Here is a 17,258-nt window from a genome sequence, read left to right as displayed (position 1 = left end):
AGATTCTAACGTCCAGAGTTTGTACATGTGAACAGCTGGTGATGTATCTGCTTTGGGAAATGCTGTGTGAAGTAGTATTTCCTGTGCTCATATCTGCTTTTGCCATGAATACATCGTTTAAACTGCACAGTCTGTTGTACGAGCACATACATGTAAGCGTTCCTTGAGATGCATCTTGGGATGCATTCATTTTGGGCTCACAAACACTTTACTGCCTGAAATTCTTTTATAGTTATGGAATATTTATTTTCAGTTCACGCCTAATCTTCCATTTGTGTGGCGAGACTATGCTTTTTTTTCCCTTTTAAATTCTTCATAGTTCCATTACCTCTTAAAGCTGTCCCAGGGTGTCTTGCTGGATCGGATCTGAAACTGGGATGTGCAGGCAGGTGGAGCTGGAATGTGCCTTCTTACAATCTGTTCTCCTTTCCTGTGCTGGAAAAGCAAAACCTCCCTCACTGACACTGAGAGCTTGGATCTGTTAAACTGGTGTTTAGCTACATTCCCTGATTTCTTTGGGGCTTGGGAGCCCCATGGGAAAGAGCTTCAACCCTGAAAACAAGTAGAATTCAGACATTTGATGTCATGTCTTAAAGACTATGAGGATGGGGTAGTGTGAGGCCAAGGATAATAAAAAAGCTAGGCTGTAACGAGGGACGACAGGCTTGGGGAGGAGAGAATTCCCATAAATGAAGATATTTTTAACATGGTAGAGCCTTCCGATAGAACTTTCTGCAACAATGAAAATACTCAATAACTGTGCTGGTGGCCAGTCACCACATGTGGCTATTGAGCATTTGAAATGTGGCTAGTGTGAAAGGGAAGGAAGTGGATTATAAATCTTATTTCTTTTTAATTAAATGTGACTAGTAGCTACCATATTGGACAGCACTGGTATAGACTTTGTAGCAAAACTGATCACCAAAGAAAGCAATGATTCTAGATATAGGTTTGGACAACACATAAACTCACCCACCTAGCCTTTCAGAGCAATTTGGTACCTCGAAAGGTGATGGCTAGGGGGGACTGAAAAAATCACGTTACTTGGGAGTCAGAGCCTCTTATAAACCTGGGGGATAAATTGGCAAGAACCTTATGTTATCAGTAGCTTTCCCACCCACCTGCTCATGTCAGCTAAAGGTAGATGGGCACCAGAGTCAGGAGGTAGATGGCAGGGAACTCTGAGCTCTGGCAGGTGCCTCAGGGCATTGTAGGTCAAGAATGGGTGGTCAGAAACTCTAGTTACCTAAGGAGGCTTCATTCCCTTTTCCCCCTTACTCCTTCCTCAAAGAACTCTATTTTCAGACATTTTTCTTTCTTGTAGCCATATCTTTTAGAAGAGCCCCACCCCTACCCAAGTTTGGTGGTCAATTTTCTTTGGCCTAAGTCAGTGCCCTTCTTATTCTGTTTTTTTCCTCATATCCCCTCAAAATAGTTTTGAAAACCACATACCTTCCTACACATTTACAATTTTTTTTTTTGAGGAAGATTAGCCCTGAGCTAACATCTGCTGCCTATCTTCCTCTTTTTGCTGAGGAAGACTGGCCCTGAGCTAACATCCGTGCCCATCTTCCTCTACTTTATATGTGGGACGCCTACCACAGCATAGCTTGCCAAGTGGTGCCGTGTCCACAACGGGGATCTGAACTGCCTAACCCCGGGCCACTGAAGTGGACTGTGCTCCCTTAACTGCTGCACCACCGGGCTGGCCCCAACATTTACAATTTTGTGTCTAAAATTTTTTATCATAGCATACGTGAGTTGCAATATATGTAATTTTTTGCCTGTGACAAGATTTTTTGCACATGACTGTAACAGTTTCATCCTAAAATGTCATTGTTTCCAACAGAATCTGAATACTGTAGCAGTTTGATTCCCGCTGTCATCCATAACAAATACACAAAAATTCATCTTTATAGGAAAAGTACGTTGTTTCCTTTTCTCCTTAGACTTTCATTTCTGCTCTAATTTTCCCATAGAATTTATCCCCATGTAATGTATTTTTATGCTTGAAAGTCTTTTATTAATTGCCCTGTTATACTTCTCTGCAACAAAATATGTATATAAATTTAAGTTTAAAACATTTGTAATGTTTCCTGTAAACATAAGGCTCTTAAGTGATAAGTAATTTCTTTTGGATTGAGTTATCACAGTTGAGCAAAACAACATAAACGCATTTCAAATTTTGATAAATACTTGTTAAACATTAGAAAGTACAGTTTCATTGGAAATGCTCCCTTAGTGAGATGGATGGGGCTTTTTTTCCTTCAATTAGTTCGTGCAGGATGCATATTATTTATTGTTATATGAGACCGGGTTCAGCATCAATTCTGTTCCTATTTTTCGCTTGTCTGGATGTAAACTCTGAAATCTTGTGCATATAATAAGTAGGTGGGGGAAAAAGGATTTTGTTCTAGTCTCTTTGAACTCCTTCTGAGTTATAGGCCAAAGATCAACTGTGGTCTGTCATTAAATTTTTTGTGTGTGTCTGAGGAAGATTGGCCCTGAGCTAACATCCATTGCCAATCTTCCTCTTTTTCTTGATGAAGATTGTCGCTGAGCTAAGAGCTGTGCCAGTCTTCCTCTATTTTATGTGGGACGCCACCACGGCATGGCTTGATGGGCAGTACTAGATCCACGCCCGGGATCTGAACCTGTGAACCCTGGGCCGCTGAAGCAGAGTGTGAACCTAACCACTATACCACCAGGCTGGCCCCTAAATTTTTTTTAATGATCAGCTGACAGCTCGATTAGGTCCCTCTTCAATTTTGGTAAAAGCAAAGGATTGGTAATCGCTGGATCTGCAGAAGGATTAGGTGTGAGTTATTAGAGTAATATGCTTTCTCAACACCTACTGTGATATTTCAAAATGCCTTTGAGTATGGTGACTGAAATTTTAACATACCAGAGCATTACGCTGTATAAGAATTCAGGATGGGTGAGAGGTATGCCTTTCTTTATAACATGAGAGGGAAAACAGTGAAAGGCTTAGCCTATTCTTAGGGTAGAAAACATGGATATGGGGATCTGGACATTACTTTAAATGATCTGTTCTCACTACACCCTTGAGGAAACCTCATGTAGCCCAAGGGTGCAGTACACTAGTACCCTCAGTATGAAGGCCCATGATCTGGGTCTTTCCATGGTTCCCTTGGCCTGGCCTGTGATTGGTTGAGGCATGACATAGGATATAATTCTGGACAGTGACAGGCGACTGGAAGTCTGTTTCACGATTTTGGGAAATGTTTCCTTGTTCTCAAAAAGACATCCAGGAAAGAGTCAGTCTCTTGTTCCTCTGATGTGACTGTATCTGTGCTGTGGAACAGCTGCAGAAGTACTTTGATCATCAGGGGACCTAGCTTAAGGACAGAGTGTCACCCGCAGCTTGTCAGAGCAGAAAGACAGACCAGGATTAGGGTCCTTAATGTTGCTGTTGACTCACTGAATTAACCAAGTCTAGAAACACCCTTTGAGCTTCTTCTTAGTTAAGAAAAAAAATATTTCCTTATTGTTTAAGCCACTTGCTTTTGGCTACCACTGCATTATCATGATGATGATGATGATGATTAGTGACAGCTTTCTTATGATAGAATTTGTGTAACATACAATTAACTCATTTGAAATATGCAATGCAGTGGTTTTTAGTATTCTTACAGAGTTGTGCAACTATCACCACAGTCAATTTTAGAACGTCGTCATCACTACAAAAAAGAAAGCCAATATCCTTTTGCAGTCACCTCCTAACCCCGTGTGTTTTTCTGCACTTCCCATCCCCCCTCAGCCCTGGTGAACTTTCTCTGCTTTCTGTCAGTATAGAGTTGCCTATTCTGGACATTTCATATAAATAAAATAATTACTCTGTGGTCTTCTATAACTGACTTCTTTCACTTAGCATAATCTTTTCAAAGTTCATCCGTGTCATAGCATGTATCAGTACTTTATTCCTTTTTATTGTTGAATCATATTGCATTGTACGGATATACCACATTTTATTTGTCCGTTCATCAGTTGATGAAATTAGGGCTGTTACCACTTTTTTGGCTATTATGAATAATAGCCATAAACATTTGTGTACAAATTTGTATGTGAACATATGTTTTCAATTCTCTTGGGTATATACCTAGGAGTGGAATTGCCGGTCATGTGGTAATTCTATGTTTAGTCATTTGAGGAACTGCCAGACTGTTTACCAAAGTGACCACACCATTTTACAGTCCGACCTGCAATGTATGAGAGTTCCAGTTTCTTCACATTCTCGACAATACTTGTTGTTTTCTGCGTTTTTGATTGTAGCCATCCTAATGGGGTAAATTGGAATCTCATTGTGGTTTTGATTTGCATTTGCCTGATGGCTAATGATATTGAGCATTGTTTCATGTGCTTAACTGGCCATTTGTATATCTTCTTTGGACATTGCATTATTAAAATTTTTTTTTAATTTAGGAAATTTCAAACATAAGCAAAAGAAGAAAGACTAGTGTAATAAATGCCCATGTACCCATTATCCATCATTAATAATTATCAATTCATGACCAAACTTGCCTTATTTACTTTCCTGTCTTCTGTTCACTAAACCAGTAGATCATTTCGTTCATAAATGTGTTAGTATATATCACTAAATGACAATGGCTTAAAAAGAAAACCATAACTATATACTATTATCATGTTTTAAAATTTGATCATATTTCTTAATGCCATCAACTATCCTGTTGGTGTTCAAATTTTCCTGATTTTCTCATGGATTGTGTTTACATGTGGATTGTTTAAATCATGATACAAATACAGCCTACACATCTCTTTTAATCTTTAACTTTCTCCACCTTTTTTTCCTTCTAATTTATTTGTTGAAGATCCTTGTTCATTTGTCCTATAGGGTTTCCCACAGTACAGACTTTTCTGAAGGCATTCCTGTGGGGTCCATTAGCATGTTTTTCTGTCCTCAGTATTTTCTATAAATTGGTAGGTAGACCTTTGACTCATTCAATTTTTTTGGCAAGTATTCAACGTAGATGGCAAAATTACTTCAATCAAAAGGTACATGGTTAGCTCTCTTTTTTGTGATGAGAGTGATAAGTACGTTCAGGTGTTATCAATCTACATTATAAAGTTACCCATCAGCTTTTCATCTAATAATGTCAGCAGCCATCAGTGAGCATAACCTGGATCCCTAATTTCATTAGACGTTAGTGAAATGCTTATATTCCAATTCTGTCATTCCTTCTTCACTTAGGAGCTAAAATCTATCTAAAAGATAAAACCGTCTCTTATCATCTCTCTGGTTAGCCTAAGGCACAATTCAGACAGGAAAGACAGGGTAAATTCTTGTGGGTTTTTTTTTCCCCCCCGCTTTTGTTTACCGGTGTTCAGAGTAATGATTTGGTTCTCTGGCATCCACCAAGGGGGATCATTGAGGTTCTCTCTTTTTTACTTTTTAAAACAGTATTATTATGGATTCATAGATTTTAATATATTTGAGGGGCATCAATTCATTGCTGTTAATATTGTTCTTGCTGCTCAGTTTGTTCCATCTTTTGATAGTTAGAACTTCTTTGTTTGCTACGGAGTCCTTTAGACATGACCCCAGTAGACTGTGACAAATTCCTTGATTTCTAGGATAAAAGATGTTCTGTCCAGGGGCTGGCCCAGTGGCACAGCAGTTAAGTTTGCACATTCCACTTCGGCGGCCCAGGGTTCGCTGGTTCGGATCCTGGGTGCAGACATGGCACCGCCTGGCAAGCCATGCTGTGGTAGGGGTCCCACATATAAAGCAGAGGAAGATGAGCACAGATGTTAGCTCAGGGCCAGTCTTCCTCAGCAAAAAGAGAAGAATTGCCAGCAGATGTTAGCTCAGGGCTAATCTTCCTCAAAAAAAAAAAAAAGTTCTGTCCTTATCTCATACATTTCCTCCCCAGTCCTAGAGTCAGTCAGTTTTTCAGTGAGCTCTGGCTCCTTTAAATGGGAAATGGTGTTTAGGGACCAAAGTCTAGGTGCTTAAAGCTGCTTATTGTTACTAGATTGATCATTGTTTCCTGGCCCTTTCAGTGGACAGAGCTAGGAAATACATATTTCCTTTTAAAGAGAAAATGAATCATGAGTTTATACTTATTTCCATTTCAAATTTAGGAATATTTTCATTTTTACTGTCTTTCCTCTTATTCTGAAAAGCTTATTTCCCAATGACACTAATATAATTATAAATACATACTTTGCTACTACATGTCTTTGATAATATCAGATAAAGAAAACCGATATTGAATTTATCAATATGGGTACTGAAAATAGTGTAAGATTTTTTCTTTTTTTTTTTTTAAAGATGGGCACCTGAGCTAACATCTGTTGTCAGTCTTCTTTTTTTCTTCTCCTTCTTCTCCCCAAGCCCCCCAGTACATAGTTGTATATTCTAGTTGTGAGTGCCTCTGTTGTACTATGTGGGATGCTGCCTCAGCATGGCCTGACGAGTGGTGTCACATCCATGCCCAGGATCCAAACCAGTGAAACCTTGGGCTGCTGAAGCAGAGCCCACGAACTTACCGCTTGGCCACAGGGCCAGCCCCCTGGCAATGTTTTTTTGTCTTTAGAGTGGATTCCATTAAGCATAGATAGTCAAGTTTCTGTGTTTAAGTTCACTTGAAATGATTCTTCTCTGCATAATTAAATATATTGTCAAACTTTTGCTAGGTAAGAAGTGGTTTCTCAGCATGGTTTTAATTGCATTTCTGTGTTCATGTGTTTAAGGGCCATTTACATTTCTTTTATGCACTGTCTGTTTGCATCTCCTGCCCATCACTGTTGGTCTTTTAATTCCGTATTTTTAGGAAAGTTTCACCCACTTTTACTTGGTCTTTTTGTGCTTACGGCGACATCCTGATAAATAAGTCAAAACCACCAACTTGCAGGCCTAAGGAATCGACAGGAGCATTAAAAGTCAGATAGCAACAGACAGTGGTGACAGGGCTGCAGGCAGCGGTTTTGAATATTTGGAAGACCTTTTCTGGTGTCCCCCCCTCCCCCACCCCTGCCTTCTGGGGACTCTTAGACATGAGAAGGGGGAAGGAGACGCACCTGAAGTCAGGCAGGTGAGAATTGTTGATCCAGTGGGCTCAGTGGCAGTATGTTAACAAAACTCACAAATTGGTGGAGCCCAAGGAGCCTTACCTTTGCATTACACTTGGCTTATATGGGGATTCTTTATTTTGACTTTTAATTGCTTTCTTTTTGGCAAATTCCAAGGTTTTAATATTTCTCAGACTCTGGGATGCAAACTGCAGGTCATTTGAGTTCTCATTTTGCCTGCCTGGAGAACACATAATATGAAATTGGCTCCTTATGAAAGAACAGAAATAAATAGGAGGAAATATAAATTGGATATAGCTCTTTATACTGCACTTTTTAAAAACTTATTTGAGGTCTGCCATGTTGACAATGCATAACAAATGTCACTGAAGACCATGACGTTGCAAACCTGTAACTCAGAACCAACTGACGCGAAAGCCGTGCTTCCTCCCTGTTGGAGTGATTGTGAGTGTGCATAGACTGGACAGAGTTGTGTTGTAACTACTAGCAAAACACAAACCTAGTGCATTTGTGACCCCATGAAAGGCATGAGCCCTAAGTTGCAACTTGGAAGGAGCTAATTCACTTGATGTAGAGAAAATTTTAAATGTACTGACCAGTTTCCAATTCTGAACTATGTGCTAATGTAGAAGTTCTGAACACCTCTGGAATTTGAGAGCCAATTGATTGTTTAGGACAGCAAGGAAGATAAAAAGCATGGTCTCAAAATTATACCAAGTTTGAAGCTATTTTTTCTATTAAAAAAATTTCCCCCATATTTTCAGAACTTGCCTTACAAACTACCTTGGTAGGTAGTCGGATCTGGTTAAGTGCAAAATTAGGTTTGAGGGCCAAAGAGGCCTTTCTAAGCTCTGTCAGGTTCTTAGTTCATTTTTGAGTTCAGCTAATGCTGTTTCCGTGGCCCTCTAACCATTAACTCATCTATGCTCAGGATCATTGAAGCTATAAATCCACGCTATTCCTAAAGTGTAGCTGTGTGTTGCAAAAAATAATTTTCCCATTGTCATTAAGAGAACAAATACCATGGGAAATTTTTTCTAGAAGTCGACAGTGGAAGAAAGGCATTTTTCCTCTAGTTGATACAAAGGCTGTCACTGCATAGAATGGCCTCTCTTATCCTTTTGTACATTAACTAAACATAATTTTCAAATATAAAACTTCCAAGAGGAGCATAATTCTGGAAATGGCAAGATTATAATTATGTGCAGCATAAAGGATAAATTTGTACTTTATAAATCATGGATATTAATATTCAGCAGGAGCCTAATTCACAGTCAAACTTGAAATAACTGCATTGTTAAAAGTAATTGAATTTGGACTTTAGAAGAAATTTTAACAGTTAAAGATTATTTTTGTGGGGAGGGCTTTTGGCTATCTGGGGCTTAAATTTGCATTTAGGTAGGGCTATTTTCATTGTTTTTCGAAACACTTGCGTACATTAGTTTAGACTCATTTTTCTCAATTCTACTATCCGTCCCTCGCGCCTCTAATCTGTCACAAATGCCTGGTTATTTAACTTTTCATGTATTTCTTAATCTCTCTTTCTTGCTGTTTCTACTGCCACTGTCTTGGTTTATGCCACCATTAACTTTTAGCCTGATTCCTGCAGTGGCCTCTACATGTCCCACCCCCTACCCGAGTCTTGTGCTCTGCAAATCCATATTATGCAGCATCGAGAGAAATCTAGTTCATAGGTGAACTCACGTTACTCCTCTTGGTGCCTCCTCAGTATCTACAGAGATGGAATTTACTGGGCTCTGAAGGGCCCCGCTTGCTCTGGGTGGAGTGAATGGGTCCAAATACCTTTTACTCTTGACTAACGGTGAACTTTTTCAGTGAGCTTTGTTGCTGATTTTCTAAAGGGCGTTGCTTTTTCAAACAGGTATATGTTTAAAAATTATAAATGCTTGAATTTTGAGATCCTGTGGCTTGGCTGGCTCAGAGGCAAGAGCTTCCCTGGTTGGTACTTCTAGAGCTCTAGCTTCTTCTCATTCCCTCAATGAGAGTTTTGGTGGTAGAAAAAAAGGGGCTTTGGGATAGACCTGACTTCAAATCCCACTCAGCTTCTTTCTTAGGAAGTAATTTGATGCATGTTATTTAACCAGCTGACGCACTTCAGCTCCCTGTTCTGTGGGCTGGATTATGGTGAGGACTGGCATGTGGTAGACACTTCATTACTGACAGGGTGCTGGTCTTTGAGATTTTCAGTGGATCTAGCGGGAGGTGGGTTGCAAGGACCTCACAGTAGAGATGGTCCATAAGAAGTGTGTTATTCCTTGAAGTAAAGTCTGGTACTGTCACCCTCAAGTACATGCATAGATCACAGGTTAAAAGGTATCAGAAGCCTTCAGAGTGACTCCTGCAGATCCACACAAAGCTAGCAGAGGCTCTTTCTTTGATACGCAGCCTAGGTGGTCTGCCTGCAGAGTGGAAGCTGCAAATCACAGAAGGGTAGTTTATTATGAGTGGTGGTTTGAGAAAGAAAAACCCAGCTGGCTTTAACCTTTGCTTTTTGTGTAGCTGGATGTCCACAAAAGATCACAATGAGATCCATGTAATTTTCATTCGAAGTCACCTTTTGTTTGAAAAACACTGTTTCACCCCAGGAAAATTCTGAACCCAACCCCATGGTCACATTCCCATCTTGGTTCAGGAGCAGCCAAAAGGAGCGAGCCACTCTCAAACCAGAAATATTCTATCTGCATTGAGAAGCATTCAAGATATAATGACGTTATTCCAAAATGGAAAAATACCACAAGTACCAGCCTAAAACTCAAATGCCTGTGCAGAAGCCATGAAAAAATAAACATTGCAGTAATGGAAGGGAGTTAACCAGAGTTTCTAGATGCTTAGATAGAAAGTGCTAAGTATAAATCAAAGTGAATCTCTATTTGTGCAGCTGTTAGGACTAAGGCATGTTGCTTATATTGAAAAGGAAAAACAGAATTCATACCACTATGACAACTGATTATATTTAATATCTGCTCCCATAAAAACCTTATTAAGATTTCAGAAGAGCAGAAGATTAAGTTACCAGGATTAAAATTATTTTTATCTGAACAAGAATAACAGGTATTTAAAATGTGAACTACCAGATCTGATATATCTGGCCAGATGCTCTCCAACTTTTTAGTTTTATTTATTTTTTTATAAGGAGCCATCTGCTGTACGTGGAGGTGCCTATTAACTTCTCCAGTAGAAAAAGAAATTAGCATCTGAAGACACAAAGCCAGTGAATTGTGAAAGAACACAGTTATGAAGACAAAATTAAAAAATCCTCTGACACTCCAAGGACCAATTTAATAGTGTTCTATTTAGAGAAATTCTGTTTGCAAAGCATATATTTTCAGTTATTTCTGTTAAGGTTACTACTAGCAGCAATTTCAGAAGTATGTTTTAATAGATACTGTATTATGTTGCATTTAATGAGAAAGAGTTCTGAATCACAACTCATCTGTTTCTGGAGCTCACTTGCTTGTCCTTATCTCCCACCTCAAGTCTTGATGACCGGTCTGGGACGTCACAACAGGCCACCTGGAAATAACTGCGCAGTTAGAAACATAACATCAGTGTGAAAGGAATAGGTAAAATTACTTATGGATAACCAAGTAGTTTTTGCAACTATAAAAATGGAATTAGGAAAGCATATTGTGCTCCACATTTATGTTACCTATATATTTCCAAAGCACTTTGGGTCACACAACATCTCTCATATTACAGAAGAGATGAAAAGTGAGGCTGCGGATTTGGGAGAGTTTTCTAAAAATGAAAACCACAGCAAGTGCTCTAATTTACATATATTGGTTGTTTGAGGTAACATAGCTTTTTCCTGAAGGCAAGCTGAGTTAAAGCCACATGCAACATTCTTTTCTCCCTCTATGTTGTATTAAATATATTTTTAATCTTGAGCTTAAAAAGTTCTAAAATTGGAATTTTTCTGACTTTTATCTATAATAGGATCTTAATAACGTGGAATGTTTTAATATGCACTATGTGATAGAAACTCTTCGTTTTTGGTGGAAATTTTGCTGAGTTGAGATTTGACCTTGCATTAGGAAAAAAAGTGTAATTAATTATTGCATAGTCATTGCTTAACTTACTAAAACAGATCGTTTTCAAGCACTTTAACAGAACGTATTTATATAGTCACTTGATTATTTTATTTAGTTTAAAGTAGCGATTGAGAGTATAAAGTCTGAAGCCAGGTGATCTAAGTTCAGATCCTGGTTCTTCCATTTAATCGCTCTTGGACCTTGGGCAAGTTACAGAATTCCTCTGCCTTGGGGCTGGCCCCGTGGCCGAGTGGTTAAGTCCGCGCGCTCCACTGCAGGCGGCCCGGTGTTTCGTTGGTTCGAATCCTGGGCGCGGACATGGCACTGCTCATCAAACCACGCTGAGGCAGCGTCCCACATGGCACAACTAGAACGACCCACAACGAAGAATGTACAACTATGTACTGGAGGGCTTCGGGGAGAAAAAGGAAAAAAAATAAAATCTTTAAAAAAAAAAAAATTCCTCTGCCTTGATTTCTTCACTTGTAAAATGGGGCAATAACAGTACTTAACACACGGGCAGCTGTGGGGAATCTTATCAATTAATATCTTTAGTATAGTGTTTGGTACAGAATAAGCACTCAGTAAGTTATGATGTTGTAGCCTCCTTGGAGTTAATATCTGACTCAAAAGAAACGAAACTGAACTGAAAATATTCTGTAATCTGTTATATTCACTAATTCTTTTTGAAGATATCATTTATTACTTAAATGTTAATGTATGTTTCTTACTCATCGATTAATGTTAATGACAGGCTTAAGATCAAGCAATAAAAGATAGTTGCTATTCTTAATTTTCTTCATATTTTCAAATTAAAAACTTTACTTGTGAACAAACAGTGTTTCTTCAAATTTTCCTGAAATATTTTTGGAAGAATGAATTGAACAACATCTTTAAGTGACATTTACCTTTATTCGAGCAATTTTTTTTCCATCTGAAATTGAATTAATTCTCACAGTGAAAACGCAGCTGCTAGTTCCTCTAATGCCTAAACGTATCAGAGAGGTCCCTGTATTAATTATTAGTATATATTTCTCATCATCTATAGTTGACGCAAGCCGTGAATAATTTACTTACCTGTCCATACCAGCTGTTGGAAGAAACGGAGATGTGAACAAGTAAAAATGAGGGGGGAGGGGGATGGGTCAAAGATGGTAAGTGCCAATTTATCTAAAAACATTTCATCAACCCTTACTATTCATCTGGGTTCAATGTAAATTCCAGGGTCTGGAGTTAGAGGATGTTCTTTATTGGTTGTTTGAGTTTAGGCAGGTGACAGCTTCTCTAAATCTCAGTTTCCTCATTTTGAAAGTGGACATGATGGTTGTACCATGGAGCCTATGTAATGCTAATAGTAATTGTAACTGGAATTTACTATGTCATACATGCTAGGTGTTGTGTTGAGTGCTTTACATGCGTCATCATGTTTAATCTTCTCCAAAGCCCTGTGAGGTGGGCACAGCTACCATTTCCATTTTATGGAAGAACAGCCTTGAGGAAGGCAAGGAACTTTTTCAAGACTTCTCTGAAAGTAGAAGAGCCAAGACTCAGCCTGGGTCTGCCTGACGCTGAGGTCGGTGTGCTTTGCCTCTGTAACCTTTATGAACCGTCAAGTGCCTGGGAAAGTTTAGTTGCTACAATTCAGCATTTAAAGCATTTGCTGCAGGTAATAAAAAGAATGTGTGAATTTCCATATATTGCTTATAGTCTATAGTTGAAAGAAGCCATAGCATGATTTAGCAACTACTTATAATCAAGGGTTCTATTTTTTGTATGTATATAACAGAATTGTAAGGGAACTACAGAGAGATTTCTAGATAATAAACTCAAAATTACCCAGTTTGATTGAGGGTAATACTTGCTGTTCCATTGATGGCCTTGTCACTTGCGGGGTAAAGCATCTGGTGACTTGCCAGAATTTTCCAGTTGTCGTATAAAATAATTTTCACTAAAGTTATGCTCTAGATTTAGGAATTTTGCTTGGTTTTGTTTTTAGTTAAACATGTACCAACTTAACCTGTGAAGCCGGAAAGAAGGAAGTTAATGCTCAGCCTGCGTTCCTCCCATGACTGGCCCCTTCACCAGGAAACATTTTTTGAAATGACTATCATAAAAGCAATGTAATATCTATAAATAAGGAAATGCTTAAAACATGTCTAATTGACCAGAAAGATCTTTATTTTGAATGTAAAAATATCAAAACTTTTCTAAGAAGAAATTCTATCCTCAAGTAGTTAGATCCTACTAGATTAGGTTTCATTCAAACAGTGAAAGCCTCATTATAAAGGGAAAAAAAGGTTATTTCCAGATGGTCTTTTCAATTGATAGTTCTAAAAGTTTTTTTTTAATTTGTTTATTTGGAATTTGGAGTGTATGTTTTCCCACAAAATACTTCATAAAGACTAGTTGGATCTATTTAATGTTTGGTGAAGTCTCACCATTGTGTTATCTTGGTTTTGGTCTCGAGAGTAGAAGACTGTGTGGGCTGAATTGTGTCCTCCCTATGTTCATATCTTGAAATTCTGGCTCCCAGTCTCTCAGAATTTAACTGTATTTGGAGACAGGACCTTTAAAGAAGTGATTAAAGAAAAAGGAGGTCATTAGGGTGGGCCCTGATGCAAATGACTGGTGTCTTTGTAAGAAGAGATTAGGACACAGACACACAATTGGGAAGACCGTGTGAACATATATGGAAGGAGACAGCCGTCTACAAGTTAAGGAGAGAGGCCTTGGAAGAAACCAACCCTGCCGACACCTTGATCTTGGACTTCTAGCCTCCAGAACAGCGAGAAACTAAATTTGTGTTGTTTAAGCCAGCCAGTCTCTGGTGCTCTCTGTGATGGCAGCCATGGCAGACCAGTACAAGGACCATGTGGTGCGGGAAAAGTAGGCCTGGCTTTAGGCTAAAAATGCAAAAATAGAAGAAGTTTGTCTTTAGTCCTCTTTCACGTTTTGTTCCCTCTCTCTCCTTTTCCCATTGTCTTCCTGCCACTCTGAGTTCCACTCTAACCTTCTTCTTAAATGTGTTGGTCTAGGAAGGATCTGAATTCTCTCCAGAGCGCTCCCTGTGCCTTAAGCTCCAGATAAAGTTAAGAAATATATAATGTAAGTGGCTTCGACCACACATCCTAAAATGTGAGCGCCTGATGGCCCCTTAATTCCCTAAATATGAGTTCCATGAGGGCACAGACTTCATTTAGTGACCATCGTATTCCCAGAGCCAAGAATAGAGTCTGACATGTGATAATTATGTCAAATAATATTACTGAGTGAATGTCCTATTTTAAAAGCCAGAGTTGAACCCAAAAGAGTCTCTTACTGCAGGAATTGTAGGCAGCATAAGCAAGTAGAGTAAAACATTTCCAGCCGTCGGGACTATGTTCCCTTTTTGTGGTTGTTGGGCCTGGGGGGTGGGGACAGTAGCAGTAGAGCCCTGAGAGCCTGCTCCTGGGGCTAGCCCGTTCCACTATTGACAGTTTCTTATTTCTTCCCTGTTTAAAAAATCTCCTCATTGCTTTAGTTCGTATGGGCTCCCCTGGCATTGCAAGCCAGGTCTCAGCTTTTGAGAAGGGGGAGAGGCATGGGGCAATGGGGGAGGAGACGGGTGGCCTTTGTGCATCAGGGTCATTTGTAAGGTGAAGGTGGCCTCAGTAATTTTCACCTCCTCATGTGTGTCTGCAGTACTTGAAAGGGATGATGTGAAATGTGAGAGTAAGAACAAGTCAATTTGGAATGCTTCTATAACTGGCCCTTCCAGACAGAAATAACGGTTGTGATGGGAGGTGTATTATTAGAAAATGACAACAGGCTCTGAGCACTCCTCTTGTCCTTGTTCACTATTCCAGCCCTCCCCTCCACTTGTGGAATCCTTTTTGGTCAACCTTTTAAAAGATGGAGGTGAAGGGGCACATGAGGTAGGAGGTAAATAAAATTTTTGTTTATTTTATTTATTCAGTAAACGCTTATATAGCACTTACTGTGTTCCAGGCACTGATCCGTTCATTTATTCTTTATACTAACCCTATGAGAAAACTCTGGCCAGAGCGGTTCTTGCTCTGGGTCACGGGGTGAGCATGTGGAAGAGTGGGGATTTGGACCCAGGTTGTGTGGTTCCAGAGTGTGAGCTCTTAACATGAAAGAATGGATAACAGCTGGGTACTTTGTGGAGCGTGAAGAAAGGGAATTCCAGGTTTGGGAGAGAGATGTGGGATATAAATGAGCACAATTTGGGTAGAAATGGGGGAAATAGCTTATTATCATATTGAATTGACCTGTGATTCATCCTGTTTTATAGCCCTCTTCCCTCTTCTACTGTGGTCACGTTAACACTGTAGTCACCTCAGAGGGAGCGGGGTTTCTTGAAGAACCAGAAAAGAAAAAAAAATAGAAGGAAGCATTTTCTGGAGGCTGGAGGGGAGAGACACAGCCCAGGAAAGAAAGTGATGTTGGGCCCCGGAGGGCAGGGTGGTGTAGCGTCAAGTTCCTAGATAAGAGGTTGACCCTCTCTGAGTGTTCTTTGACAAATGGAGGTGATGATATTTATCCTTCTCCTTTCGAAGTTGTTGTGAAGATATAACAGGAAATAGAGCATAGAACTTAAAATTGGAAAGACTGCAAGCTTAACAAATCCAGTAATTTTCACGTAACTCAGTTTTTCAAATGAAGGTGAGAGAGTCGGACGTAGTCACTCTGTGTCTAGTGAGCGTGACCTACTTGGCTCGCCCCCTCTTCACCTGCACTTTCTGTCTTGGAGGGCAATCCAAGGATTCTTCAGAGCGTAGTTTCAAAGCATAGTTTGAAAACCACTTCTCTGAGTCAACCTCTGTTCAGAATAGGAGGAAATTTAGGCCAAGAGATGTTCAGTGGCTTTCCTGCAGTTGTTCAATGATATTTCCACTCTCTGAGGGTTGTGTCCCTCCTGCAAATCCATCTCCCTCTGAAAACACTCTAAAAAAGTTAAACGATCATATCAAAGTAAGCACTTTTGCTTTAATAATACCTGTCATTTATTATGTTGGTCTAGTGGTTAAGATTTGAGGTTCTCACCACTGCGGCCTGGGTTTGTTTCCCGGTCAGGGAACCACACCACTCATCTGTCGATTGTCATGCTGTGGTGGCTACCTGTTGCTGTGATGCTGAAAGCTATGCCACCAGCACTTAACATACCAGCTGGTATTCGAAAGGTTTCAGCAAAGCTTCCAGACTAAGACTGGGAAGAAGGACCTGGCCACCCACTTATAAATAACTTGGCCGTAAAAACCCTATGAGTGGCAGTGGAGCATTGTCTAATATAGCGCCGAGGGGAGAGGATGTCACAAAAAGACCAGGCAGGGTTCCACTCTGCTGTACTCAGGGTTGCTAGGAGTCAGAATCCACTCAACAGGCACTAACAACAACAATCATTTGCTAAATACTTCCAGTGCTTTTGGGCAGGGAAAGCTTCACAAGTGTGTGAACCATGCAGTTGTACAAGTCCCACACTCAGAAGTGCCCTGTTCTTGGTTTTATGCTTTGCTGTGGCCATCTTGAAATTTTTAGTAGTTTTTGAACAAGATGCCCTGTGTTTTTATTTTGCACTGAACCCCACAAATTATGTAGCTGATCCTAGCTCCTCGTGTTTATATATCTCATCTCATTTAATTGAACTATCCTCAAGGTGTGGATATTATTATCCCTATTGTACAATCAAGGACATTGAGGCTAAGAGAGTTTCCTAAAGATCACATGTGTTGTGAAGGCCCAAATGAGGAATGTAGTCATGAAATGTTGGCTTCAGAAGCCCACTGTCTTTCCATCTTAGGCTAGTGCTAGTCTAAACTGAGACTGTGCTGGAGAAGGGGAAAGAAGCAAATGGTAAATCTTTGTTTTGGGGAATGTAAGAGCTGCTAAAGTACTTAGCCTGGCTGCTGGGGGCCATTTAATATGGATAAATACCCTTTAATTTTTAAAAAGGCTTAACTTGATTTTTTTTTTTTAAAGTTGTTAGGAGACTGATTTATATAGGACCTTTATTCCACAGATCTGGTGGCTGACCCAGCAAGCATGATGTTGTTTTCTTTACAAAAGGAGAAGCTGAGAAACATTTGTAAGAGAACAGGTTTTAGTTCAGGCTGTGAATTGGACCAGGTTTAG

General features: G+C 39.7%; 1 protein-coding gene and 1 long non-coding RNA gene across 6 annotated transcripts in view; one reads left to right on the top strand and one right to left on the bottom strand.

The window, feature by feature from the left end:
- Positions 1-17,258, top strand: part of FRAS1 (Fraser extracellular matrix complex subunit 1) — a 426,477-nt gene that overhangs the window by 26,709 nt on the left and 382,510 nt on the right. The gene's annotated exons all lie outside the window — the stretch shown is intronic.
- Positions 10,357-17,258, bottom strand: part of LOC139082296 (uncharacterized) — a 43,947-nt gene continuing 37,045 nt past the window's right edge. Inside the window, exon 3 of the long non-coding RNA XR_011538156.1 lies at positions 10,357-10,618. This is a non-coding gene — a long non-coding RNA (uncharacterized lncRNA). The remainder of the gene's footprint in view (positions 10,619-17,258) is intronic.

The sequence above is a fragment of the Equus przewalskii genome, chromosome 3 (genome assembly GCF_037783145.1).
Source record: "Equus przewalskii isolate Varuska chromosome 3, EquPr2, whole genome shotgun sequence".
NCBI classification, from domain to species: domain Eukaryota; kingdom Metazoa; phylum Chordata; class Mammalia; order Perissodactyla; family Equidae; genus Equus; species Equus przewalskii.
Note: the sequence above shows the minus strand (reverse complement) of the source record. Positions and strands in the feature narration are given on the sequence as shown.